The sequence below is a fragment of the Pagrus pagrus genome, assembly GCF_965226575.1.
Source record: "Pagrus pagrus genome assembly, chromosome: 3".
Lineage (NCBI taxonomy): Eukaryota > Metazoa > Chordata > Actinopteri > Spariformes > Sparidae > Pagrus > Pagrus pagrus.
In genome coordinates this window covers 12,512,106-12,538,903 of record NC_140187.1, presented here as the reverse complement: position 1 = coordinate 12,538,903, position 26,798 = coordinate 12,512,106, and the positions used below count along the sequence as shown (strand labels likewise).

Sequence of the window (26,798 nt, the reverse complement as noted above, 5' to 3'; positions counted from 1 at the left end):
GGAAGAAGAGAAACAGGGAAAAACAGGGAGAGAGAGAGAGAGAGAGAGAGAAAGAGAGCGAGAAGTTTTGAGCGGTACTATGCTTGAGCAGTCCTATTGACTGAGAAGAGAGGGACTGGAGACCTATTGTTGAAATCCCATTCCTCACTGTATTGTCCGACCTTATCAATGCGGGGTCACCAGGAACAATAGTGAACGCTCACATAAGATCTCGTTTGTTCACAGTGTCATCGGCAAACAGAAAGCGCAGGTGTTTTGCAGACTCCAGTATATTTTAATATATAAATATATATATCGTTCGGCACTTACATATTAATGATAATAATAACAATGACAGGCATGACTCAGTTCCAGATTTAGTAAACATCTTATCTAAAAAAATAAAGTTTTCTATATTTGTATAATTAATCACTCCACCAGTTTTACACATAAAGTTTAGTTTACTAGTTTAACTACTCAGCTTGTGTAGAGTTAAATAACGTCTTCAGTGGCTTTCCAAAGTTCCAAAGTTGCTTCACCAGAGATGGTTCGGAAACAAGACGCCTCAGCGAAATAGTCGTTCCCTGTATCTGTGTCACATGGGTTTGGCCACTGCCCCATCCCATCAGGGGACTAGTGGCAGGTCCTGAATTTATTCATTCCATTGATTTTCAACAATGATAATAATACTTCTAATGTATTTATCTGTATATTAGTGATAGAAAAGTACTGCGAATTTTAGATATATTTCATCACTAGAGCCTGATTGATATATTGGTTGGCTGATATTATCAGCCGATATCGACCTACACCTGTATCTACGTATATTTTTGGCCAAAATCTCCTGATTCTTTGAATGCTCAGGATAATTTATAACGACTAACCCCCCAGTAAATATACTGATTCAGGACACTGATGTCATTTTAAAACATTGTATAAACAATACAAACTGAGTGTATGACCTGATAATACTGTAAAGCAGCTCAAGTAACAACACAGTAATCACAGCTAATGTAATAATATGTTACATCTAAAATCCCTTTTGAATTTTGAACTGATAAGTTGATTTGTTTTTCAGCATCTGTATGAGTTTTTGTCCCCGTTACTCGAGGCCGACTGTAATGAAAGAGAAAATTCCACCTGTGCGATGGGAAAAAAAACTCTCCTCTCTCGGGTCACCAGACGTTTCTTATTCATTACCGGCTATAAAGCCTGACAAAGAGAAAGCTCCTCGCCCTTCTTCTGCCTCTTCACTCCCTCGCTCCCTCTCTCCCTCCGGCTCTTCACGGAGAACAGAGAGGGGAATCATTCAGTGGCTGAAAAGGTTAAAGTCTAGCCGAGGGCTGGAGTTCCTACGTCTGCCAGGGGCACCTGAAGAGGGGCAAACATTTACCGGCAAAGAAAAGAGGGGGGAGAAAAAAAAAATCAACAGGCTGCCCGAGAGCTGCAGGGTCCGCGGTGAGTGGTGGTGTAGGGCCCTTGGAGAGTTTGTCTTGTAATTGAGTCAATTGTTGACCCCCTGTTCAGGCTGCCTCTGCAAATCTCGGGAGGAAAAGCCTGCCGAATAATTAATGTCCTCTCTTCTTCTTTCCCTCCTGCTCCTCATCTATCCATCTCCCTCTCCTCTTCGCTCACCCGCCTCTCCTTCCCTTGTTTTCCGTTGTCTCAGAGGATGATTGTGCTGTGAGTCAAAGGCAGTCATTTAGAGAGAGAGCGAGGAGGGGGGGTGTTCAGGGATCTGCTGAGGCTTACAATCTTCTTTTCACCCCGAATCTTTCTTACCCCCCCAACTCTCACTCTCTCCTGCATTCTCCCCCTTTTTCATTCCTCCTTTTGTTTGCACCGTGGGATGAATTTTAATCACTCCGCTCTCCACCTCCGATCTCGGTCCCCCCTCGTTTTTTTTCCCTCTCTTTCCCAAGTCGGGCCACTCGTTCCCTACTTTTTCCAACTTGTATCCAGCGCCTTCTCCCCTTACCACTCCTGCGCTGATCAGCCCCTCGAGAAGCCCCGAGAAAACAAGGACACAGATATAGCCCTTTGATGACGGGAGGAAGGGAGTATTTGTCACTCCAGGTTTAGCACAGGCCAAATGTCTTTAAACAGGCACGGGGATGGAGAGGGAGAGGAAGAGGGAGAGAGGGGGAGAATGATAAAAAGAGGGAGTTTAGGGAGGAGGAGGAGGAGGAGGAGGAGGAGGGGGTGACAGCAGGACAGAGAGAGGAGGGTCGCATTCTGTTTGTGGAGAGCGATCATTTTTAAATGCCTCCTTCATTCGAGAACACTTTGTTTGCATAAGGGCTCTAGTGTTGCGCTCCTATTGTGGCGGCTTATCCCGAGGGACAGTGCAAGCCGGGGACACTGTTGTCATTCACATTTCACACGTTTACTGATTAGCAGGTGCTCTTGACAAGAGGAGTTTGCCAGAGTGTGTTTACCAGAACTCTAGTGGAGTACAAAGTGAGAGCACCAGCATGTTATGGTAAGAGGAGCAAGAAGTAAGTAAGTGAAAGAAACTGCAGGAAGTAATCACAGAGCAAGTGCCAAAAGCTGAAGGCCACAACAGACAACGAGGCTTCCTGAAAAGCCAAACGGCGACACTTAACGATAGATTTTGCTTTACAGCGTCCCGCAGCCCTGCCTCATTTTCTCTCCGCAAGCCACAAGTGGTCAGCTGGCACATTTGTCCCAGTCTGACCGGTCTGCGCCAGTGAGAGACGTGGGAGAGCAGCACAACTTCTTGATCTTTTATGGTGATGCCAGAATGTCAGTACAAGTGCAATAACTTCAGGGACAAGTTCACTGACCAAAAGACACTGTGGGCTCTTGTAAAACATGTTTGCAGCAGTGGATGGATTTATAATTTGGAGGTACTTTACTGGAGTATTTCCATTTTATGCTCCTTTATACGTCTTCTTCACTTCATTTAAGAGGGAAATGTGGTCACTTTGGAGCCACTATATCTTCATGAAAGCTGAGATTTTACAGACAAAACACGTGATCACCGCTGAGATGAACTTTTAGGAGGTTGAGTCTGTTCTTACTTATGCAGTAATGTGACCGCGTTAATCAAATTTGACTTGAGCCAACAATTTCTTTCAAGTTGTATTTGGGGGTTTTTCATGTGAATATTTTTAGATGCTTTTATGTTGTATTACCCCAAAATTAAAATACATTTTTTCCCACTTACGTGTAGTGCTATTTATTCATCATTGTTTCGGTGTGAGTTACACAGTTTTGGAGAAATCAGCTCAACGTTTCAAGCAGGCACTATTTTCTCCTCGTATCACCACGCAGAAGGAAGCTTCATTTACTCATGGCCTAACTAGCCAACGTAACAGCTCAGCCAAGGAGGACGCCATTATTGTTTACATCGTGCGCTGTCACAAACACATACCTCTCATCCATGAGTAGATATGCACTTCCCTCTGGCGGGTGTAGTTCGGTAGAAAGAAAATAGTTCCTTCATGAAACCGCTCACAACATGGTCTGTGGATTATCTTGAGTAACTTGGTCATGAAAACTCTCCAAAACTCAGCAACTCACACCAAAACAATCAATGGATGAGTAGCACTACAGGTAAGATAAAAATATGTTTTTGTGAGCTGGCCCTTTGACACAGAGCCACTGGAGAGGACATCTTGTCAGGGGTTTGTCACCCATTGTTTAGATAAGGCTAACTCAACCTTGAGAAATTACAGTACACGTCATTTGAAAGAGCAAAGCCTCACCCAATATCACGGCGAAAACTGTGGCTTATTACGTAACAGCCAAATAGAAACAGTAAAACTATAATTTTTTTAACCATCATTTAATCATTGAAGTTTGTGCTGTGTTTGTAAATTTGGTTTATAGAATTTCTTTTCCAGGAAAGTGTTGAAAAATGCTTTCTGTCTGTCCTTGTTTGAAATAAGTCGTTTCATTTTATGAAGTGAGGATTCAAAAAAGTAGCATTTTGTACACATTTGCACAATATGTGCTTTTATTTTTTCCATTTATGTACACTTGGCTGTACTTTTGTGTTTTCATATATGTATGGTTGGATCCTCTTCCAGTCACTTCAAAAATTCCTTTCTGGAGCATAAGCTAATGAGTGAGACGACTTCCTGTTTCATCTGGTGTTATACAGAGAGTCTAATCCTAACTGCCCGTCTGTCTCTCTCCCTCGCTGTCTGTCTATCTCTATCCGTGGCCCTACTTGTGGAGTGTTTGTTAGGAAATCCTGAACAAACCGCAGCTGTTTGTTCTCTCTTTGTCAGTGACGGGTTTTTATTGACTTCTACTATTGACAATCGCGCGACTCCTGTTGGCCTCACACAAGCTGGATAACGCTGTGCAAACAGGTGTATGTACACACACAATCTGTCCGAAACATGCTCGCAACCGAATCACCCGGAGCATGTTGTGGGGTGACGGAGAGAAAGGATGAGTTACACAGACGTAAGTCAGGTGAAAGTATTCTCACAATATCAAACTGTGTCACAGATGTCTTGAGATTTATGACAAGATGGAGCGTAGCTGCTGGGATTTGCTCTCGCGTAACCACAAGAGCATCCTTGAGGTCGGCCCCCTAATGTTGAGCGATAAGGTTCACACAGTTGTTGAAACCAGAGATGACTTTCACTAAGTTAGAAGCACACTGTCAAAATATGATTGTAGGCTGTAACATCAAGAGTTTCCAAAACTGGAATTAAGGACAAGGCAATCAGCAGATTAATGTTGACATTGTAACAATGGATGTGTTGTAATCGTGTCTTTATGTTGCAATTTTCAATTTTATGCTGTGACAATGCTGTGCTTACGGTCTGATGAGGTCTATGCACAAAAACCACTTGGTTAGGATCAGAAAACACGGCTGGAAAATATCCCAACGTTTCATTAAAAAGACTCTCACTAAAAAGAGGTTTAAAGGTAGGTTAAGATAAGATAAGATAAGATAGGACAAGATAAGATGTGTCACAGCAGAACGAAGGAAAAAGTAGCAGTGCAAGAGTAGAAATTAACTAAAAAATAGATTAAAAAAAATAAATAGATAAAATAGACAGGAGGAGGAGTAACTATTCTGTGATTACACACTTATTATGAATGTTCATGGCAAGTAGTTTCTGATTCTGATATGTTCTGAGATAAATATCCTAAAACTGTTTTCAACCAAAACAATTCAAATACAAGGCTTGTATGTGTTAAAAATCTGCTTGTAAAATGTCATAATCATTTTACAGTTTCCAAAAAAACTAAGACTACAGACAAGGTTGTCCGCATACTTTTGGCCATATGGTCTTACAAAGCTTCTAAATTACATCCATACAGTAGCAGTCGGGGAAACACTGCATCAATGACCTCTCGTCATCACCACTCACAGCCATCAAACGCAGCGGTCTGAATCCAGTTAACTGAAACAGGAGAGCGAGCGGAGGACTCTCCAGATTCTTTGGCTCTGACTCAGAGCGAGAGGGAGCTGAAGAAGGGAGGTTAAGAGACACCGGGCGCGAGGGAGGGAGAGAAAAAAGCGAGAGAGGGAGATGGAGTAGTGAGAAAGAAGTTGACAAAAAACACACAGGGAGCGGAGCAGAGCTTCTGTGTCAATGGAGGAGATCATGGATGCCAGTAGGGGGCTCAGCCTTCAGCACAATAGACCCCCAACTGAGCCAAGACCCTTAATACCCATACTCCTATTTCACACATCTTTTCAAAGCACCCATACAAGCCTCATCCACCTCCCCCCTGCGCCTCCACGCTCTGGCCGTGCCCACGTGATTGCAGCCGGGGTGACAATAGCGAGAAAAACCCTCAGTGGTGCGACTAGGGGCCGTCGGGGGACTCACGCAGGGGCCATCAGGGGCCATCAGGACACCTTGTCTTTGTGTATTGGAAGACAATAGCGACATCTCAGGAGCAGCAGTAAAAGCTTCCTCTGTGCTGGCAGGGAGCTGTTAAGAATGACAGGGGCATCAAGTGTCGGTGATAAATGGGTCATTATCATCTGATCTGAGGTGAAGTGTGGAGCTGATAATGAGGCGCTGCGTCAAAATCACAGTTACCAGAGAGAGCCTGTTGTGCTGCCACTCAAATGACTCTCGCAACAGCTTGAGGACGATTAGCCAAAGTTTCTTTAGAGATTAATGCGTTTTTGACACTGTAATAGCTGGATAATGGAAGTTATTCTGCTGAATCATAGTAGAAAATGTCACAAAGTTACAACAGTTTACTTCTATATCCACTTATACCTCTTTAAGACCTAAATACTTCATAATAATAATCACAATGTAGTAACCCTCCTTCCTTCCTGTCCAAAAATATTTAAAAATGACTCCGGACGGTATGTATTAATGAGCTCAAAGTCTTTTGGGTGTGATCTGGACGGCGCAGTGAGAGAGACATGCAGACATTTCTCTTCTGCCAAAAGAAAACATCTTGAAAAAACTAATCGTTGGGAGCCGGGAGGAAAAATATACCTCAGCATCCTGGGCAGGTCCAAGGGAATTCTGGCTCAGACCCAAACACTGGAAACAGGGTGAAGAAGGCCGGGCTTTGTGGAGTAACCGGGTAGGGAGCATAGTGAGGGGGGGTTAGGTAACCAGGAAAAAAGGTTTTCGTTGGCACAAATGTGACTTTTTGTTAAAAAAAAATTACTTGAACATACATGAAGCTCTCAAGAATGTATGTGTACACGCAGGCACAATGTATGTTTAGATTTCCAAACTAATACTGCAACAGGATATTTCTTTTCATCGGCCCCTTTGCTGCCGACCGAGCTCATAGCATCAGTACCCTGAGGGCACTATCAGGCTAACAAACTAGCCTTTAGTCATGGCCTAGCTTAGCTCCCCTAGCCTCTCAACCGGGCTACTGGCCTCCACTCAAGCAGACCCCCTCCTCCATTTACAAGGCCCTTCAGTAGCCGGCTGGTTGCTAGACAATGTGCTTGGTTACGTGGGTTATGTAAAGACCCTCCTGCACACAAAAGCCAATGTGGGCGCCTGTTATGTGCAGCTCTTCAGAGCCCCGGGTCAGTTAGCAGAAGAGCTCTGGCGCTAACACTCCAAGTTAAAAACGTTTGCTCTTCAATGTGTTTACTGAGAGGAGAGGAGAGGAGAGGAGAGGAGAGGAGGTATAAAGTAGCAGAAAATGGAAATACTCAAGTACCTGAAAATTGTACTTAACAGTCCTTGCGTAAGTTGTACGTAGGTTCATTTCATCTCTGGTTGTTTGAAATTTTGAGAGTTTTATTTTTACTGCAAATGAATATCAGTCCCAAACTTTGGTTTTCAGGCTCCACGACTTCAAATATTCAGTATTGGCCCTGAAAAAGTAATATCTGTCAACCCCCAGAATACACAAACACAGCGTTTTCACAATCATATCCCTGCAGTGACGGACCTGAATTTTAAGGCGTTGGTTACTCGCCATCGGATGAGATGAAAGTTTCATGTGACGATTATCCTGACAATTCAAGATATTATCCCTATAATTATCCAAACATGTTTAAAATGGCACTAAAACACACTGGAATCACATCGGACTGCGCTCTATTCACTATCATCCCGATGATGGAAATTCACCATGACCAACTTATCTTCAAATGTGCATATCAAAGACCAAAAACATTTCTTGCACACCTAAGCTCGTTTCAGACATTCATGTCTTTATGTAAATGTGACAACAGCTCAACATGTCTCACATCTCATGTTTGAATAAGTAGCCACGCAACAAGTCACGACGGCAATCTTACGACATCAGAGATTTCCATCGCGGTTCAAGTGACCAAGAACATAAAATCAGTCTAATAGACCAGAAAACAGAGAATGAACCGACTTTAAGTCGTTGAGACGATTCTTCTAAAGCCACGTGTACAAAAACAACATGAGAAACAAAACTATAAATACCTAATGAAAAATAATACGACCAGAGCAGGGCTCCCTCCGTACAGCATGTGAGCAGTGAAGAGTTAAATAAAGTAGAAAATAAAAAAAACATTAAAATTAAGATCTTGACAATCTTTACAGTGTGTTAAATAAGGAGCAGAAGCCTCTGTTTGTGTTACAAATTCAATATTTAAATAAGTTTCTGCTCAGTTTTTTCTTTTAGTGTTCAGTTGAATAGTTGAAAGGTTGAAACAACGTTTTGTTTTGTCTGCTGTCATTCAGTCGACATCTTGCACATGGCTTCATAATCTGATGCTAAACATGACATTTCATTTTAAACAAAAATAAGCATGAACCTTTTGAAACAGTGGACCTGTATTTATATATGTTCAGGTTGATTTCAGATTCATTCATTCGCTCTGGATCGATCAGAAAAGGGAAACACAACATCTGTGTGTGTGTGTGTGTGTGTGTGTGTGTGTGTGTGTGTGTGTGTGTGTGTGTGTGTCTGCGTAGGTGACAACAGACAGCAGGAGCCCTCCAGGCAATGACATGGTGGTAAGCCACACACCTCAGACACACCACCAGGCTGCTCTGATGGCCAACCAGCAGGGGAAGAAGCACTGAGGTAAAGAAAGCCACCGTGTTTGTGTGTGTGTGTGTGTGTGTGAGTAAAGGTTTCGACTTAAAGACACACAGCTTTGCTTACACAGAAATACACAGATCCTGCTGATGTTTGTACGCCGCAGACTGTCTCCTAACGTAGTGCCTGTGAGAGATCAGGCATGACGTGGAACCACATAAACATGCCAAAACCCTGACTGTGTGAAATTACAATACTGAAAGACCACAGAATTAGTTTCCTATGATTGAGGACATTTGTTAATGTGACATTTTGTCTTTGAGTAGAACGCCAAGTTAACGAGAGAGAGATGTGTCATTACCTTCAGGTTCACTCTTACCGAGGATGAAAAACAAACAGACATATGTTCAGTTTTTTTGTTAATATTAGAGCCGAAACAGCTACTTTTAGTTATTTTTTACCTTCGCCAAGGAGGCTGTTTTCACCTGTGTCCGTATGCTGGTCGGTTGTTAATGTTCGGATTCCGATGAACACAATCTGCTGTATTTAGGTGGCAGATATGCACTTTACTACTGTAAGTGCCATACTAATTATTTGTCATGTTGACTTTGTACTGTGATTTAGATATTAAACTCGATTGTGCAAATTTGTTGTGTTTCCAAATCAGAGTGTTAGTTTGGCTATGTGAAGACATCAACTTTGGCTTTTAATAAACATAGCTTATTTGCCAAACAATTTCTTGGCTAGGACCAGTTGCCAGGCAACCAGAGACATTACATTTGGCAAGTTAGCGCCAACGGAGGCTGTGTGATGACGATATACAGTATACCATGTGAGGAAAGATTAACGTCTATTGTTACATATCATGCTCATATTTGTTGTGTCGCAAATCAAACTGTTTTTCTAGACGCTTCGCCTTCTACTGCACGACACAGATGCAAGCAAGAATTCTGCATTCAACAAGACTTAAAAAAAAAAGAGTGACCGGGACACAGAATGCAACATTTCCAAACAGGGGAAGGACTACAACCAGCCAAGACAACACATTAGTATATAAAAACCTCTACATTAACTACTGATTTGTATGTAATATTTGGACAAAGGCTCTAAATAAAAGGATAAATATAATCAAACATGGGTGAGTTCCTTTTATTTGTCGGGTATATAATTCCTTGCCATGTATAGACTGTGTGAGCACACACAAACTTTTCTTGTGTTTATCTCAGCTAAATTAAAATTTGTGTTGTGTTAAACAGCACTGGTTAATGTGTGCAAGTACGATGTATACATATTTATTTTCCATTGCAACAAGAGTCAGCTAATGTTTTACATCCAGCCTGCAGAGGAGATTCACCGCTGCTGTCCCAGAGATAAAACTCACAAAGACAAATTTGTGTTTAGGCAACCTGAGATGAACCTGGACCGCAGTGAACTCCTCCTAATTGAATTTTTCATCACGTCCTAGACAGTCACCTCCACCCACAGAGAGAAAACACCCATATCTCTGAACATCTAAACACACACAGACACACACACACACACACACACACACAAAGAAACACTCTTGCACAAGGCCAGAGACACACAGACATACTGTATAGGCACTTACATGCATACACTGACTCTGACACCCTCACACACACTCGGTCTGACAAGCTGCAGCATGTGTGACAGAGCTGGCTGGTTGGAAACAGACATCCCCCTGCCCCGAGGCTCGGCTCTATCCCACAGGAAGCTGGAGTGTGAGCTGGGACACACAAGACGAGAGAAGAAGATGGGGGAGCAGCCGCAAAGACTACGACTCAACTCACCACCGACTGGAACTACATGTGAAGGGATCTGATCAGTTGCCGAACAGTTTATTTGTGATTATTCGTCGATTTATTTTTAGTGCTACTCAAGTTACTTAAATGATGATTGTAGGGAAAAAGATGCACAAAAACACATCAACACAGTGTGACATCTAAAAACGATTGGACTCCTTGAGGATAATGCGATGCAAAGATGATTTCCAGTCCATGCCACGAGTGCAGAGTCTTAAAGGAACAGTTTAGACATTTAAGGAAATTACGACAGTACAAAATGTGGGATAACTCAGCTTAGCACAAAGACAGGAAACAAGGTAAAGGTAAGGTAAGGTAACAGCTAAAATTGCATGAACCAAAATGTAAAAATTACAATTAATAGTTTATTTGCCAAACTATTTCTTGCCATGGACCAGTTGCCAGGCAGCCAATGAAAACTCCAGGAAGTTACTGTTTCCAGCCAATAAATAGTCCGTTACATAACATTAATTTTCTATATTTTGTAAAATTTTAAATGTTTTTTTAGGCAATGCATTTGCAGATGATGCCTAACACTACTCTCTAGTAGAGCCTGACCAATATTATATATTTATTACATTATTGTCAGCAGAATTGGCGGATGCTGTTGTCTAGAAACGACTTTGGTGCATTATAATCACAAAAAAGTCACCAAAAAAAAGTCACAAAAAAGTTTTCAAATTACCATATATATTGGACAAACTAGATTCCGCTATCAGCTGAGACATCGACGAAAAAGACGCTCGGTAATTTATAAATAATCAGCCAATAAATGATAAATTCCCAGTAAGTTTACTGTTTCAGTGCACTGATGTCATTTTGGACAGTAAAGTTTATTGTTAAAGTATAAAATATTCTGCCTCTGTTACAAACACATCTTTGTGTGTTTGATAACCACATTTGAGATATTATTGCAAGAAAGTGTGTGTTCACAGCATGCATATATTCTGTATGCATTAGAATAACGGCTGATATAATGATAATGGTATTTTTATATTTTACACAGTCAATGCTCGATGTAAAAGACCATTGTATTAGCAGCTACACACATCATTATCCTCGTGCTCTGTCACATAATACTGTAACACCTCCTAACTAAATATTTATGATGCATTTCTGGTGGATTTAGCTGCCTGAACAACTTGCTGACGCTGGTGGTTAATGGAACAACTGACTTTAAGACATGAGTCACCTAAATGAGAATACGTGACTTCTGAAAGAAGACAAAACACATTCTTGCTTTTAACCCTTCAGCAATAAAGCGCAGCCTCAGCCAATTCCGATTCCTTTTACACAGTGAATTTAAAGTTTTTTTGCCGGTCGAGCAGCAGCAACAACTTCCCTTCTCACACGACGTCCACATCTGGGTCCCTTCGCCCACTGTACGCCCATGCACACGCACAAGACACTTAACATTCACACAGACACATTGACACGCACAAGTGCTCACCACATTTCTGCTCCACAGCTGCCCGAGGAGACAAGCGTCGATAAATAACCCCTTTGAACGGGATCCTGTGGGTTACAATGTTTGAAACTTTTAACATCCGGCGTTTGTTCTCCGCAGGACAACAAATTTCTGCTCATATCCCAAATGAAGTGTTCCTCTCACCACACTGAGAACTCAAAGACAGTGCAAATCTGCCAGTCAGGCAGCAAACCAGGGTTTTTAATAGACTACAGGTGCAAGCTAATAAGGGCCAATAAATGTGCCTCAGCAGAACAACTGCCTGTCCCGTCCTGAATAGAAATAACGGGAACAGAGAGATGGATACGGGGGTTTAACTGCTGGGGAAATCATCAGCAGTCGGGAAAGTCCAACAAAGTCACAACCTGCTGCAGAGTCATCACATTAGGAGAAAGTGAAGCGAGACTGTATTTGTGTGAGGATCAACCACTGAAACGAACTGTACAGTAAACTAGCGTTAGTTATAATACAAACACAAAATGGTGCATGGCACAACAACAGACGTTATTTTCTTTTTTAACACAAATGTAAACATGACGAACACCTTACACATAATGACAGTTTACCCTGACCTTAACCAAAAAAAATGTAACGTAAGTAATGTATGTTATCAACTCCACATACATTACTTGAGCACAGTTGAGTGTCCTGATTCATCTCTATTAAAGTGTGTAACTGTGTACTCCACAGTCAGTATGTTACTACAAGTTTCCTTACTTCAACAAAGGGCATTGCAAAACCTCAAACAACAACTGACATCACCGTAAAACCGTCAGCAGATTGGTGACAGAGGACAGATAACATGTACTGCTGTACTAAAGGAGTGGTTTCCAACTTTTCCAACAAGCTTTTGACGCCTTATAAAAAAGCACTCAACCAAAAAAAAGATTACAGAAAAGTCAAACCAGTATTACCACCTCGTGGCTGTCTGCCTCTGCAAACCACTCGAGTCGCAGTTTACATCCATGTCCATCCAGATTAAAATTTAAAGGAATTTAAAGGGGCAATATGTAAGAATTTTAGTTGAAAACATTCAAAAATCAACAAAGTAAATTATTCACAGAAAGCCAATAAATACCAGCTTTGACATTATGACATCTGTGTATTGTGTTGCAGAGATATCTACTGAAGTTAGCATGCTAACCAGCTAGCCCTGTCCGGGTCCGAAGCTCGTGTGGGGTGTAAACACTAACACTCCCTTGTTCCCAAACTCACTGTTAGTAACCACTAGCTGCATGGCTAACTGAGCTAACCAGCTCAGGGCAGCTACAGTTAGCGCTAGTTAGCATCTACTCTGGTGATATGCTGCCCGCTATTTGTTTGGAGTATGAAATTGGGTCACAATCTCCTTCTCTCTTCCTGAGTTATGGCCTTGAATAACATCCAGAGTGCTTTTGCAGAACTTCACGTGACTGCTCTCAATGCAAATATACACCTACATCACCGGAACAAACAGATAGGACATTTTTTACATAAAGAAATAAATATCTTAATGTATAGCATTTGCCGAATTAACAAGTAGGCACAAATAGTTAAGAAAGTGTTGTAGACAGCGTTGGACAAAGTATATTAAGTGTCATCTAATGGAACAAGTCTCAAAATTGAGCCTTTTTTTAAGGGAGTCTGGGGACTTTCTTCACAGACGACAAATAAGTATAATTTATTCGCTACTGTTTAAAATATTCGTAAAATTTGGCATGTTAACCATCATTAAAATGTTGTCTTCTTTAATAAATTTAGCGTAAATGGTGAAATCAGTTAAAGAAGTGTTTTTAAACGACTGTTGGGATGTTTGAGACGCATTTTAGACACAGATGCAGACAGGCTGGTACAACGACGCCTCAACATAATGACACTGTAATTCATAGCTACCATTTCCATTTCAAAACTTCTGAAACTTGGTAAACTTTCTAATCATGGGTGTTCTACATACTTTTTTTAAAATATATTTTAGGGCCATTACAGACAATATAAAAGTTGTATGCCCCAGTTTGTGTGATATATAGACAATGTGATACAATCAGAACAACTCTGACAGCGTTTTTCATCCATTCATACTTTCTCTGCTGTTGGTCTGGAGTCTTTCCCTGCAAGCACGAAAGGCGAAAGGCAGGGATCCACCCTGCACAGGTCGCCAGTCTATCACAGTGCGTACACACAGCTCTGTACTACTGTGTGAAAAGAAAATTGAGCGTGGATCCCTGTTGACCCTCTGTGTATTCAGCTGAGTCTGGTCCCATAAGCCTCGGCATAAATGCCCAGCGTGGTACCTCGATCCAAAGACCAAGAAACTCACTCTCACAGCCTCTTCCTTTCACTGCGCCCTGGCCTCTCTCCGACACTCACAGAAAGACAGTATCTCTCCCCCACCAGTCACTCTTCCGTTGTCCCGCGCTCTTCTCAAACTCCTGCTAGCAGGTGCATTGCTGTGTGAGCTCCTGTCCGACGGGCTGATCCCGCTCTGGCATGAGACAGTGATGACGACAAGAGGAGCATCAGAAGAAAGAAGTACAGGAGGAGGAGGAGGAGGAGGAGGAGGACAACAGCTCTGGACCTGAAAAAACAACAGCTGCGACAGCCGCATTGTCATTCCAACATTTGTTTCATGCTGAGTGCAGCAGCAGGTCAGTTCACGGCATGGGAACCGCAGACCAACGCCATTTTGCATCCCTCAGCTCAAAGGACAGGTTAAATATTGTTGAGAGTTGATTAGGTGATTGAGAGAAAATTCATCAGCAACTATTTTGATAATCGCATCATAGTATTGCTTCTTTTGTCCAACCAACAGCCCAAAACCAAAATACTCTTCATTTGCCCGCAGAAATGACAAAGAAAAGCAGCGAATCGTTAAATTTAAGAAGCTGGAACCAGCGATTGAAATGAACTTAGGTGATTCATAGATTATCAAAACAGTTGCCAATTCATTTTCTTACAATCGATTATTCGTCTAATCGTTGCAACTCTAAAAACAAGACATTTGAAGATGTCGCTTTGAGCTGTAGGAGCTTTTCGTTATTTTTTCCACTATGAATAACACTGAAAATAATAATCAGTTGCAGCCCTGAAACTTAATTCAATAAAAAAAAAAAAAAATGAGACACCAGCTAAATTCTGCAAAGTCTACTATCCAGTATCTGCTTTCCAAACACGCTGAAACATTTGAGGTAACAATACACTCTGCTCAAACAGAAGCTCTCCTGTCACGGTGTGAAACCCACCACAGCCATCACACCTGCATCCATTCAGTCACAACATGTAGGTGAGCCATTTCTCCGGGTCCTCTCCGGGAGAAACGACCTGCAGGGAGCTTTGTGTGTGGTCAAAAACACTGGCTACCGATGACAACAAACTGTCTCGAGACTTTACCGTCAAGAAAGTGTTTCACTAACAGCTGCGTCACGTCACTCCTGTTTTACTCTAAAACTCTAAAATGAAGTTTCACATGAGCTCCGTGGATGAGCACACACACTCCTCTCTGTGGCTTTTTAACCTTGAGCTGCTCTTAAACACGGGAGGCCATGTTTCATGTTTCACCAAACACACTATAATCATGTGTGTTTCAGAGCTCCTTCTTTACTGGCTCTCTTTTTGTTAGTTATTGCCTACCAGGAAATGAAGGCCCTCCTCATGTAATTAATGGGCACAATTATGTAATTGAGGAGTGGTCTGCAGTTACGACCAGATGTCCCAGCAGCTCCTCAAATTCAGTTGTTCTCATCGCTTACAGTGGGGTCAGCGCCCGTACCAAGACCCAGCTCGCCCCCGCGCAGTCACCCAGACTCTCTTTTCTTTCTCTTGTAAATAAAGACTTAATGGTTTACAAGCCTTCCAATAACCGTAATACCTTCAGAGCGAATTAGCTCACAAAGAGGCCAGACACGCAGGCTGGAATGAACCTAGACCTCTGGGAAGAAGAAGAAGAAGAAGTAGAAGAAAAAATACACTCACAAGCGGAGATTCTTCTGTTTTAACTTCAAGGATAGTGTGTGTTTTACTTTGTTTTTTTAAAAGATAGACAACTTAGTGATTAAAGCCTTGACAAAAATTTAAAACTGAAGATAAATGAGAGCTGCTCGTACTGAAGCAACCACTTGTTTACTTCCTTCTGGCCTCTTATTGTTGTAGTGTGTATGCATGCGTGGACATGTGTGTCTGTGTGTGTCAGCACATTATCGTGGTGAGCCAACCGACCGACCGGCCTCTGAATTTGAAGTTTAGATTGTTGCTGTGAGGGGAGCTGATTTACATGCTGCTGATGTCATCTTCTCGCTGTGTGTTCAGTTCCTGCGCCGTTACCGAGGCAGAGAAAACCTCCCTGTTGGAGAAAGTTAGAGGAACTGAACAGGCCTTTCAGTGTTTCGCACAACGTGAAGGAAGAGCTCAAACTGGTGCACATTGTCAGAGGCAGAGAGAGTCGACTTTAGACAATCTGTTAAAGGAGACGCACTATGCTTTTTCAGCTTGTTCCTTTCCCTCGGTGTGTTGTTTGGGTTCTTGTGCATGTAAAAGATCTTGAAAGTTGAAAAAAGGTCAAAGTCTGAATCCAACAGGAACCTCCTCTCTCCCACAGAAAACGCTGCTCTTGTCAGTCGTCTCGCTTTAAATTCTGTGACTTTGTGACATCACACTACATCACCATGTCACACAATTGCACTATTAATGACTAGCAGCTAGTTTGGCTCCTAACAATTGATTTAGCACAGCTACTCTGTCGTTGTTAGCGGTGCTGGCTCAGGCGTGTGCAGGCTGACCAATCAGAGGAGACTAGGTGTGCAGGAGGGGGGCCTTAAAGAGAGTGAAATCTGATGTTTTCTGAGCATTAAATCATGTAAACCTATTCTAATAGTAACCCAAAATAAAACTATGCCCTAGAATATACATATTGTGTTCAAATCCTTGACTTACAGATTCTGTCTACATTTGACTTTTTATTATAATGTGAAGCTGTCACCACTGCGAGCAGCTTGTATCCAACCCTGATTCTCCAAAGTTAAAAAACAATGCCTGATAGCTGGCTGTTGAGTGAACTACTCTCCTTCGTCCTCTACGTGATTGAATCTATTTGAAGGCAAGATGTGGGCCCGGATCTTTCTCATGCTGAGCAAAACAAACAGTCACTGCTGGCATGAAATACAGACGAGCCATATTACGCCTTATCTGATCCAAGTTCTCGTGTTGCTTCTCGGAGAGGCAATCAGTTTAAACCCTTGAATTCCTTTAAAACTTCATATAAAATGTCACTGTCGAAAAAGAACAGAAACGTCAAAATACCATTATAATTCATCCTTTATGAAAACTTCCGCGTGCTCACAGAAGGTCTGTCCTAGCTTCCAGCAACGCTCCAGACTTAAAAAAAAACTAAATAAGGCGCCGTTAAAACGAAATATACCATCTAAAATATTGCTCAACGAGAAGCAGGGAAAAAAAATCATTCGCTGTAGTTAAGTCAGTGCAGGGCAGGGCCAGGCAGTCAGTCAGCCAGTCAGGACGGTTGAGTTGTAAATGTGTTCCAGCAGGAAAAGCCAAGCTGCAGAGCGAGGCGAGCAGTCTGGAGTTTGCAACTTTCCCCTGCTCCAGCTAGCGCACCGCCCTCCCTGCAGCCCACCCAAGAAGCAGCCCATGGGCATAAATTTGAGAGCCTGACTCGCTGCGGATTTAAAACAATCTGCATCTCTCTCTCTCTCTCTCCCTTGCTCTCTCTCTCTCCCTCTCTCACTCCTCCACACTCACTGAAATGTTTCTCTCGTTCACCCTTTACTCTCTTCTGCCCTTCTTTCCTTTCCAACGAATTCCTCTGTTAATGAAAATGGAGAGCTCTTTCTCAGCGCGTGCCAATAATATTATTTTTCTAAAGGCCTAATAAGTTTGCAAATATGCAGCAAATGCACAGGACCTATATGTCTCTGTCTTACTGTACCATCCTCATAAGGGATTCTTCTTCTTCTCCTCTTTGAAGGAGACAATGGCGAAGTCAACACAACCTTCCCGATAGTTTCTCGTTTCCTGAAGGGAATTATTTTCTCAACACAAAGTAGACGGCTAGTTTCCATTTATGGCCACAAGGCACAAGACTGTAAACAAAATTGAATGCTACAGAAGAAAGCATCCAGTCTGTTCGCAAAACCAACAAAACAAGCACGCCACATCACTTTTCTAAGTCTTGTGCTGCGGAGCTCTTCAGCCTAAATGAGCTCGGTTTGGTCGCTTCTCTTCAAAAGAAGATTTATCATCCTCTCTGCTGCGAAAACAATCAACAGATGTTACAGATAAATGAAAAGGAAGGTGCAGAGTTTTGTCTGAATCATCAGCGACCGTCTGTGAGTTTCCACACGGAGCCTGAAGTCTGATCAAAGCGCTCCGCAGACTGGATGTCATGTCAAATGTGTTGTAGTAAATACGAGGCTGTTTGACTGAGGGCACGGTTACCTTTGACCCACAGCAGATTCATGTCGGTGTATCGGTGACGGCTCGCACTGCATTTGGCTTGCAGCGGTAGTAAGTCATGCGCGTGTGTCACTGTCCTACATCCATGCATGTGGGCCGACTTCCTGTTATGGCATCTGATCTGGTTAACGTGGCATCAGCAAGCCGCTGTAGATTCTCACAACTGTCACTTAGTTACAGAGCAGGGAGAACAGGAATAGAAAAAGACGCAAGAGGCTGAGCGGCGGAAGGAGAGGAGAAAGAATGTGAGAAAAGACTGAGGAGGCCGAGGAGGATTTATACAAAACTGGAAAAGTTTGGAAGAGAAGCATCAAAACCAGGAGATGAAAACACACAAAGAGAAGGAATCTTCAGCTTTTTTGTGGTTTTAGAGGACTGACCAAAGTATTCCTTTCTCGTAAACATGTAATACGAAGCTACAATGGCAATGTGGTTTGGGTCATCTATTGTTTGAAATGTAGTTTTTGTAACCCTGTAAACCTGGAACACATGGAGATCTTCTTCATTCTCCACAGAAATATGCAAAAGTAGCTGCCGGTTGGGGTAATTGCTCCTCATCTCAATTTACTCACTTTTCGAAAGTCTACATGGCTGAGAATACGCTCTTTTTAACTTGAAATGCTGGGATTGCTCGATTCGTCCTCAGCAAGATCTTTACATGATCATAAAAAAACCCTCCTCTACACTTAGGCTGAGAAGTATCAAACATGTGCTAATAAACTCAGAGACTTCCTGGTCTGAGAAAACTAAACTGAACTACATTTTGATCAAAGAAGGTTTCACATTGCTAAAACTGAATAATTGAGCAGCTTTATGTCATATTTTGCGAAATAACAATCTACACTGTAAAAAAAATAAAATAAAATGGTGTAATAACTAATTTCTACAAAAATAAGATGCTAAAAATACAGAATATGTTTGATGAAATTCAAGGTAAATCATAAGTTATTGGAAAAGTATTATTTTCTTTTTCATTTCTTCTTACGTGTGAATATTGTCTGGTTTCTTTACTCTGTGACATTTAACTGAATATCTTTGGACTGCCATCAAAACAAGACATTTAAAGACGTCATCTTGGGCTTTGACGAACACTGGTCGACTTTTTCCACCATTTTAAAGACCAAATAAAAGAATCAATTAGTCGAGAAAATAATCACCAATTAATCGACAGTAAAAACAATTTAGCTGCAGCCCTAACTGGCACTGATATAAAACAATTCAAATGCTACCTAGCCCTCAAACAAAGTGTCTACTGGGCATAAAAACATTTAAATGTACTGCTTATTAAGATCTTTTAAAATAAGTGAGTTGAGTTCATCTGCATTTTGCCAACGTGTACGCGAAGTGTAAGTGTAAAGTGAAAAAGACATGAGAAACATGAGAAATGTCGACTTTCATGCAGACGACCTTGACTCATTTTGACAAAAATAAATTAAGTAATAGATAAATTAACTTAGATAAAAAAAGTTTATGGCATTTAAGCCCTCACAAATTCAAAATCAAGACTTTTTACCCCCAGACATCCTGTGAGAAGCACTCACTGGTGCGGCATCCACTCAGAATGGACCGAAAAAGGTATCAAGTAGCTACCATCCCTCGTGTGCAGCTGCATCTTATAATATCTATATCATCTTAAGGTAATAAATGCAGCATACCACCGCATGAGTGATCAAAAATGTCTGTTTCCCCCTATAGATTAATATCTTGGTCCTTGCTGTATAGGTTTAGGAGCGAGCGGGGAATGTGGAGCTGCGAGTTGCCCAAGAACATCGGCCAAGGCAAGGAGCTTCGGCTGTTATCTCATCTCAGATAACAGAGTTGTTGTCCAGAAGTCTCATCATAAACACACGCAACATGGATGCGCCTCTGCACTCTTACTCAACTCAGCGTCTCTCACACACACTGTCTCTCTCTCTCTTTCGGAAAGTCGGAAATAATTATTCCAGCAGTAAAATGTAATAGGCTATCACATAAAACGGCGCTGGAAATTTAGTGACTTACATACAAACTGTTAAGGAGGAGTAATCTAACCTCTCTGCTTAAAGTTAAAATGAGAGATTGCAGTTTTGTTGGAGCGGGAAGAAAGAAGAAGAAATGATTTTATCATTTTTAATTACACTGATGATGGCAGCACCCGAACGCACCGTGGCTATGGCAACCTTTTGAAATAACAAACACCCGCCTCCTCCTCTCTTTCTGCCTGTCGACAGGACAGCGTGCCGTGAGTCATCAGCGGCAGAGAACACACACATTGGAACACACACACACGGCCAAGGACACACACACACATGCAGGTACAATATCTTGCAAGAATCTAATCAAACACACACCTGTTAACAACAAATTCATCTAATCATCACTCGCACCGACTTCGATTCACTCCTCTCAACCGGATCAAACTGCTTGGATCTCAAGTCACACGATCCATTTTTTCGGGCTCCTCCACAAACAGCGCTAATGTTTGGCCTTTGTCATCCACAGCCGACCACCGTCTCTCAAAGAAAACCCAGCCACAAGCCCAAAGGTTACAAACCGAGCTAATGTAACAGTAGGAAATGAGTAAGTATCGGTGTGGGTTGTTTGTGCATCTGAAAGCTATTCACAACCTCACCTGGATCCTATTAGCGCTAGTTTGATTTCTAATATCAACCACATGAGACGATAGTTAGCAGTCAACTGCTTTTTTGAACACGCAAACACACACACGTACACATACACACACACACAAGTGTGTCAAAAAACTGCCACCCTCATTCAAAGCAGGAGGAGGGACGATGGGGAAGGGATGGACTCCGCCTTTTACTGTCAGCATCTGTATCACACACATGCACATATTCCCTCAGGGACAAAACACTGCATGTACTTTAAAATACAACCAACATCATTCTTAATGCTGCCTGCTGCTACACATGTGACTTGACCTTTCACGTGTGGTATTAAGGCATTAGAACGTTCCCGCATTTGGGACCAGGCCCGCCCTAAAAGACAGATCGACTGGATGGTCCAAAGGTTTTTTAGGGTCAGCGGGGTCTCGCTGGGTTGGCACTCTATTGTGACTTAGTGTGTTTGCTTCCAACGTCATATGCAGCAAGCTATTCTCAGAATTACGCTCATGTCGGACGATTCTGCAGATCACCACTTACGTTTAACGGTGAAGTTCGGTGCCAATGCAGGAAGTATGGAAACTTTTATGTAGCAAGCTAATGCCTAATGTGCAGAGGTCAGCAATTGGCTGCAGGTGAAAAGTCAAAAAAATTACATTCTGTGTCTTTTCCTGAACAGTTTTCCTCGAGCTCAATGGAAAACCTCACAAGGTCAAGGAAAGGTGTGAAGGAGAATTCATGATGACATGAAGGAAACCCTAGTGCCAAAAGAGTCCGATTGCACTTTGCACTCGGCTACGCATTTTTGCAACGGTGTGGTATGGGGTTGGTCTGCCAGAGTCACTTTTCTTGCAAAACCTGCCTGACTCTGCTCCTGATTAGTTGCATTTGTTGGTTGGGCATAACTTTGGGTTAAAAGTTTGCGTCTGTGTTTCCCTTGCCGTCGGTGTTCAATAAACATCCAGCAGCAGTGCTGATATAGCGGATTTTGATCTGTAGTTTTCCTGGTAAACACACAGACCTCTTTAGCTGCCGTGTGCCACACTTCTTGAAGAAAGGGTTAAGCCGAAGAAGTCGGTCTCTTTACCGGGGAAACTACAGTTCCAAATCTGCTCTATCGGCACCAGCGCTGTCTATTTATTTAAGAAACTAACTGGAAGAAAAACACGCACAGACTGTTAACTCATAGTCCTTCAGAATTAACATTAACAGTGACGTTAAATTCACAGTGGTTTCACTTAAACCAGGTTTGCAGAAGAATATCAGGGTAAGCTAATCAGAGGCATCGTAGGGCGCATGTCTTTACAAGAAAAGTGGTGGGATCCATAACATGTTGTGGTCGCTTTGAATGTTACGGTCCAGTTTATGCTATGCTAAAGGAGATAAGAAAGGAAGCATCAGAGCACCTTTCCTTAGCATTTAGAGAATTTCGACAAATTCTTACCATGGCTTCCACTTAGATACTAATTTCCCTCCATTAGCAACCTTGATGCTTGTCTCGCACATAACACATTGTATACTGCGAAAGTATTTCCTGCTTGGATATGTTCCGTGTCAAAGTTTATTCGATGGGAAGTGCTACGTTTTTATGCTACTGTGTTTGTAGGATTTGTGAATAGTGGCCATTTAAAGCGCAGTTCTGTAACACCCGGGAGCACAATCTGAATCCTGCATGTGTTGGAAAGACCATGGTTTTAGCTGAACGTGGCGTGGGTTAGGGATAGGGTCATGACTCATGACTCATGCTTCAAATCACTTTTTCTGTATTAAACCATGACCCCATCATGCTTTAAAAGTTGAAAGTTGAATCATGCTTTACTTGTTATGGGTGGATATTGTATTGAAAGAATTAACTGTATATCAGAGACAAAAGAAAGAAAACATTGTCAGTGAACAATTTGTCTCTTAATCATGTTGCTATAGAACATAATCTGGCAGGGATGCATTTGTATTGTTTGCATTTCTCTGTTTCAAATTATCTATATATAAACATACTTTCCTGGAGACATGTGGTCAGGGTGTTGGATGATTCCCACCTGAAATCCATGTGGGAGACAGGAGGTTGTGCCCCGTCAGACTATTTTTCCAAACCATAACCAGCATATTTCCAAAACTTCATCAAAGAGTTTTGGTTGCTTAACCCTACCCAAACGGCAACCACAGTTTATTTGCCAGAACCACAATCTTTTGCTAACCTTAACCCGACCGTAGTTTTCATTGAAGTTTATCCATGATTTTTGCAGAATCATCCGACTTCAATGTTCTCTCCGGCAGCGGGTTTTTTTTTTATGAGATGTCGTGTTTGATGTCAATTGTCCTGTTGACACTGTGGTCTCCATTTCCCATCTTACATCCACTGACATAATCACATCTAATACAGCCGACCTCTCATCTCTCTGTTGCTTTGAACCAATTGTCTCTGTGGATCGTTTTCTTTCATCTCCCCTGCTGCAATTTGTCTGATATCCCTTCTAATGGGTGGGAAAGCTCCAAGTGACCATGAACAATGATTTTTCGGAGTATTTCCCATGACTGCAACATTTCCCCTTTCTATTATGTGTGCCCTTTGGCTGCTGCAATTCAAGCTTAATAAAGAGTGAAATGCCTTTGCCCTTTGGTGTCATTCATTCTCATTTCAGCATCACTTGATATGTTCAATGTTATATTTCTGAGAAGAGGGATTATCTATGGTTATTATCATTATCTGACCTAACGAAACTGATTCATTTCATTCTCGATTAATTGTTTAGCCCCAAACCCCAAAGACTCTTCATTTACTGTCATAAATTACAAAGAAAAAAACAAATCCTTACATTTAAGAAGCTGGAACTAGCGAATATTTGACACTTTTGCTTGAAAAATGACTAAAATGATTCATTTATTTTCTTTTGATCGCTTACTCCACGAACCGCTGCAGCTCTCTCTACACATTAGTGGCACAGATGATAATTGTGGCCTCCTGTCGTGATTTTTCAGATGGCTCGGATGAGATAAAGTTTGGCTCAGTGCTGCTAACCAAAACAACCACCATGACAAAAATCCATTCACTCCGCTCTCAATGAACGATGTCCATGAATGACGACACACAACGCGAATAAAGCCCCTGCAGCAGCCTGAAAACAACACAAACTCAATCCGATGAACCAAAATAACCTTCGAATACCAGACCCTGACACCGGCGATCTGAGGGAGCCGACCGTCTCTCCATGAGCCTTGAAGTACGGCAGGAAAACTAGAAGATGAGGAGAGAAAAGAGTAGCAGGGGATAAAGACAGAAAAGGAGTGTTTGTGTGTGTGTGTCTTTGCTCATGTGTCCTTTGGAGCATCCCCAGGCCTGTCTGCCGATCGGCTCGGCGCTGTGAGCCTACATGGTTTTAGCCGGGGCCGGCACAGACAGACAGCTGCTATTAAACCCTGATTGTTTCAGGTTCACAGGGTGTGAAAGGGTCTGATTGAGGGGCTGTGATCCCAGTGAGGGTGGTCTTTCTCCCTCCCTCCCCCTCCTCACCTCCCTCTCACTGGAAGGTGGGAGGAGGAGGAGGAGGAGGATTGGGGAAGGGGGTTGCAGGCGGCATCACGTGACACATGTTTCTTGCTGAGCGGACCAAAATGGAATCTGGACAAAAACACGCCACTTGTTGCTGCCTGCTTCACGTAACCGCCGGCCAATGGTGCCAACACAGGACTCAAACACGTCATTAGAGATGTTTCATATTCCACATTTTGCTCTCTTGGTGAACTGTCATCACTCGTTAAATCCACCTTAAAATCCTGCACCTACCTTTGTGTATACTCTCAGGAATTCAATCCACCAAATTCAACTGTATTCAGCCTGATAGAGACTTATCACCGCTCTGATATGGCGCTGATAAACCAGATCAGTCCTCTCCTGTGGCTGCATAGGAGGACAGTTGCTTCCTGTATGGTCTATTTGTTTAAGAGCATTCCCATTAAGGAGCCTTTTGGCCTTAACACACTTGATAAAGACCAGGGAGGGCGAGGAAGCTCCCCTGTAGAGCTTTTCACACGTGGCCAAAGGACAAGTGCACTTTCCTCCCTCGGATCGCTCCCCCCGTCTCAACCTTGAGAACCGCTTCTCTCCAATGGATCATGTTTAAAAAAAGCCGAAGCCGTGCTGCGTTTGAACGTTTGCTTGGTTATATTTTCTGAAAAAATGTCTGAGGTGTTTACAAACTTCAGTTCAACTTCATCTGATTTCCTTTTGTCCGGTGTAATCAATTAAAACGATGAATAACATATTGGTAACAGCTTGTTTTTGGAGATCCCTGTGTGTGTGTGTGTGTGTGTGTGTGTGTCTGTGCAAATACTGTTTAGGGAGGTTGTGAGTTGTGTGTGCTCAGCACTTCTCACTGTCACTTTGGAATAAATAAGTGTTTGGCTCTTCTATTGAGTCCAGTGTTGACGCTCTTCACTCCAGGGCCACTAACATGAAGACCAGGCGGCCTAATCTTCCCACATTAACAGCTACAGTCACCTCTCACGGAGATAATTAGATCCGAGTCGATAAACTATCTCAGATTAGGGGGAGATTATGGGAGACATGAATGCATGTTTTTCTAGTCCAAAAGACAATATCTACGGGCTGATGGGGGCATTTACAGGAGCTTCCTGCCCCCTGAAGCCCCACACAGCGCTCACTGATGATGTTGTTTTGTGGGTGTCCTGACAGAAACACACATTTGGAAAAGATATCGGCACCTAAAGTATTTCAGGTTACAAGAAACAGCTGTTCTCGGGTGGCCCTCTGACCCTGGGCTGTGCCAGATGATTCGAAGCTGTGCTAACAGTCAGTAAGAACCCCTTAAAAGAGGCATTTCACCCAAATGATCAACGTTTAAATCAATGTTTCTGGTGTCCAAACCTCAGCTGGTGCCAGCACATTCTTCACATCTCCACAAATGGTCAGAAAGACAAGACAGCGCTGAATGACTCCACAGATCCCACAGTGGCTGAAGCATTACACACTTTAGTGGGTTAGTAGAAATATTATGTAACTCAATTACTTAAACTTTGCCAGCCTAATTAATTTAGGGCAAAGCCTAAGAGTCACGCACAGTCACCTGAGGGGATAAAGCCACGACAGGACCATCACTTCTTACACAATTGCACGTTTTTCCCACCACAATAAGCAAGAAAAAGTCACAATTACAGTGCTCACGAACAAAAAAACAACAACAATCACGATTAAACGTGTAATGACTGATTTTTCAATGATCGCCTGTGATTTCAGAGTCGAGTTTGAGCCATCAGCTCCACTTACCTCAGGTTAACGCAGCAATATTCAGCATGAAACTTTCTCACTTGATTCCCAGAGTCCTTGAAAGAGCTCTGAGTGTCCAAGGACTGTGAAAGTCTCAGTTTCCAGTAAAGCCTCCCTTCTCCCCTCTCCTTCTCTCTCTCTCTCTTCTGTCTCTTTCTCTACTTTCTGGCAGACGCGCTCGGATGGAGATGACCGAATTTTACGCGCAGACCAAAACTTTATCCCGCTTTCAGACGCGCTTTTCCATAGATCGTTCTCCTCTTCAGAGTCACTTTACGCAAACGGTGACAAAACTGAACCCCATGTTCGGCTATGGAGTCCCGCAAAGCGCCCTGGAGCTGGTTGCACACACAGCCAATGTGGGAATGCGCACCCCCTTCTCTTCCTCCCTCCTCCCTCCCTCTCTCCACAGTCTGTGGACCACCCCGAAACAGGAAGTTCACTTTTTGTTTTTCTTAAAAAAGGGACCACGCTGCCTCAGTTTTACCCTCAAAGTTAACATGCACCACACAGCGCTTAAACTCTCATTTTCTCGTCCCCTTTTCTCTCCAAATAAACACAAATACGTTCACAGCGACAAAGTGAAGTTATATAAAGACATTACAACATGCACGTGTTTATAAAATGCTTGTATGGACATGGTCGAGTCTATATAAAGTGCGTTCCTCTCTAGTAATTGGGATAATCTATCTTTAAATGTTTTTGTTTACTTTAATGGTGTAACTTCATAGCAGCCTCTCGGGCAGCGTGTG

General features: G+C 42.5%; 1 protein-coding gene across 1 annotated transcript in view; it reads right to left on the bottom strand.

Moving 5' to 3' along the window:
* Positions 1-26,372, bottom strand: part of gli1 (GLI family zinc finger 1) — a 56,054-nt gene extending 29,682 nt beyond the window's left edge. The window contains exon 1 of the mRNA XM_084349502.1: positions 26,047-26,372. The gene's annotated coding sequence lies outside the window, so the exon portion shown is untranslated. The remainder of the gene's footprint in view (positions 1-26,046) is intronic.
* Positions 26,373-26,798: the final 426 nt, after the last annotated feature.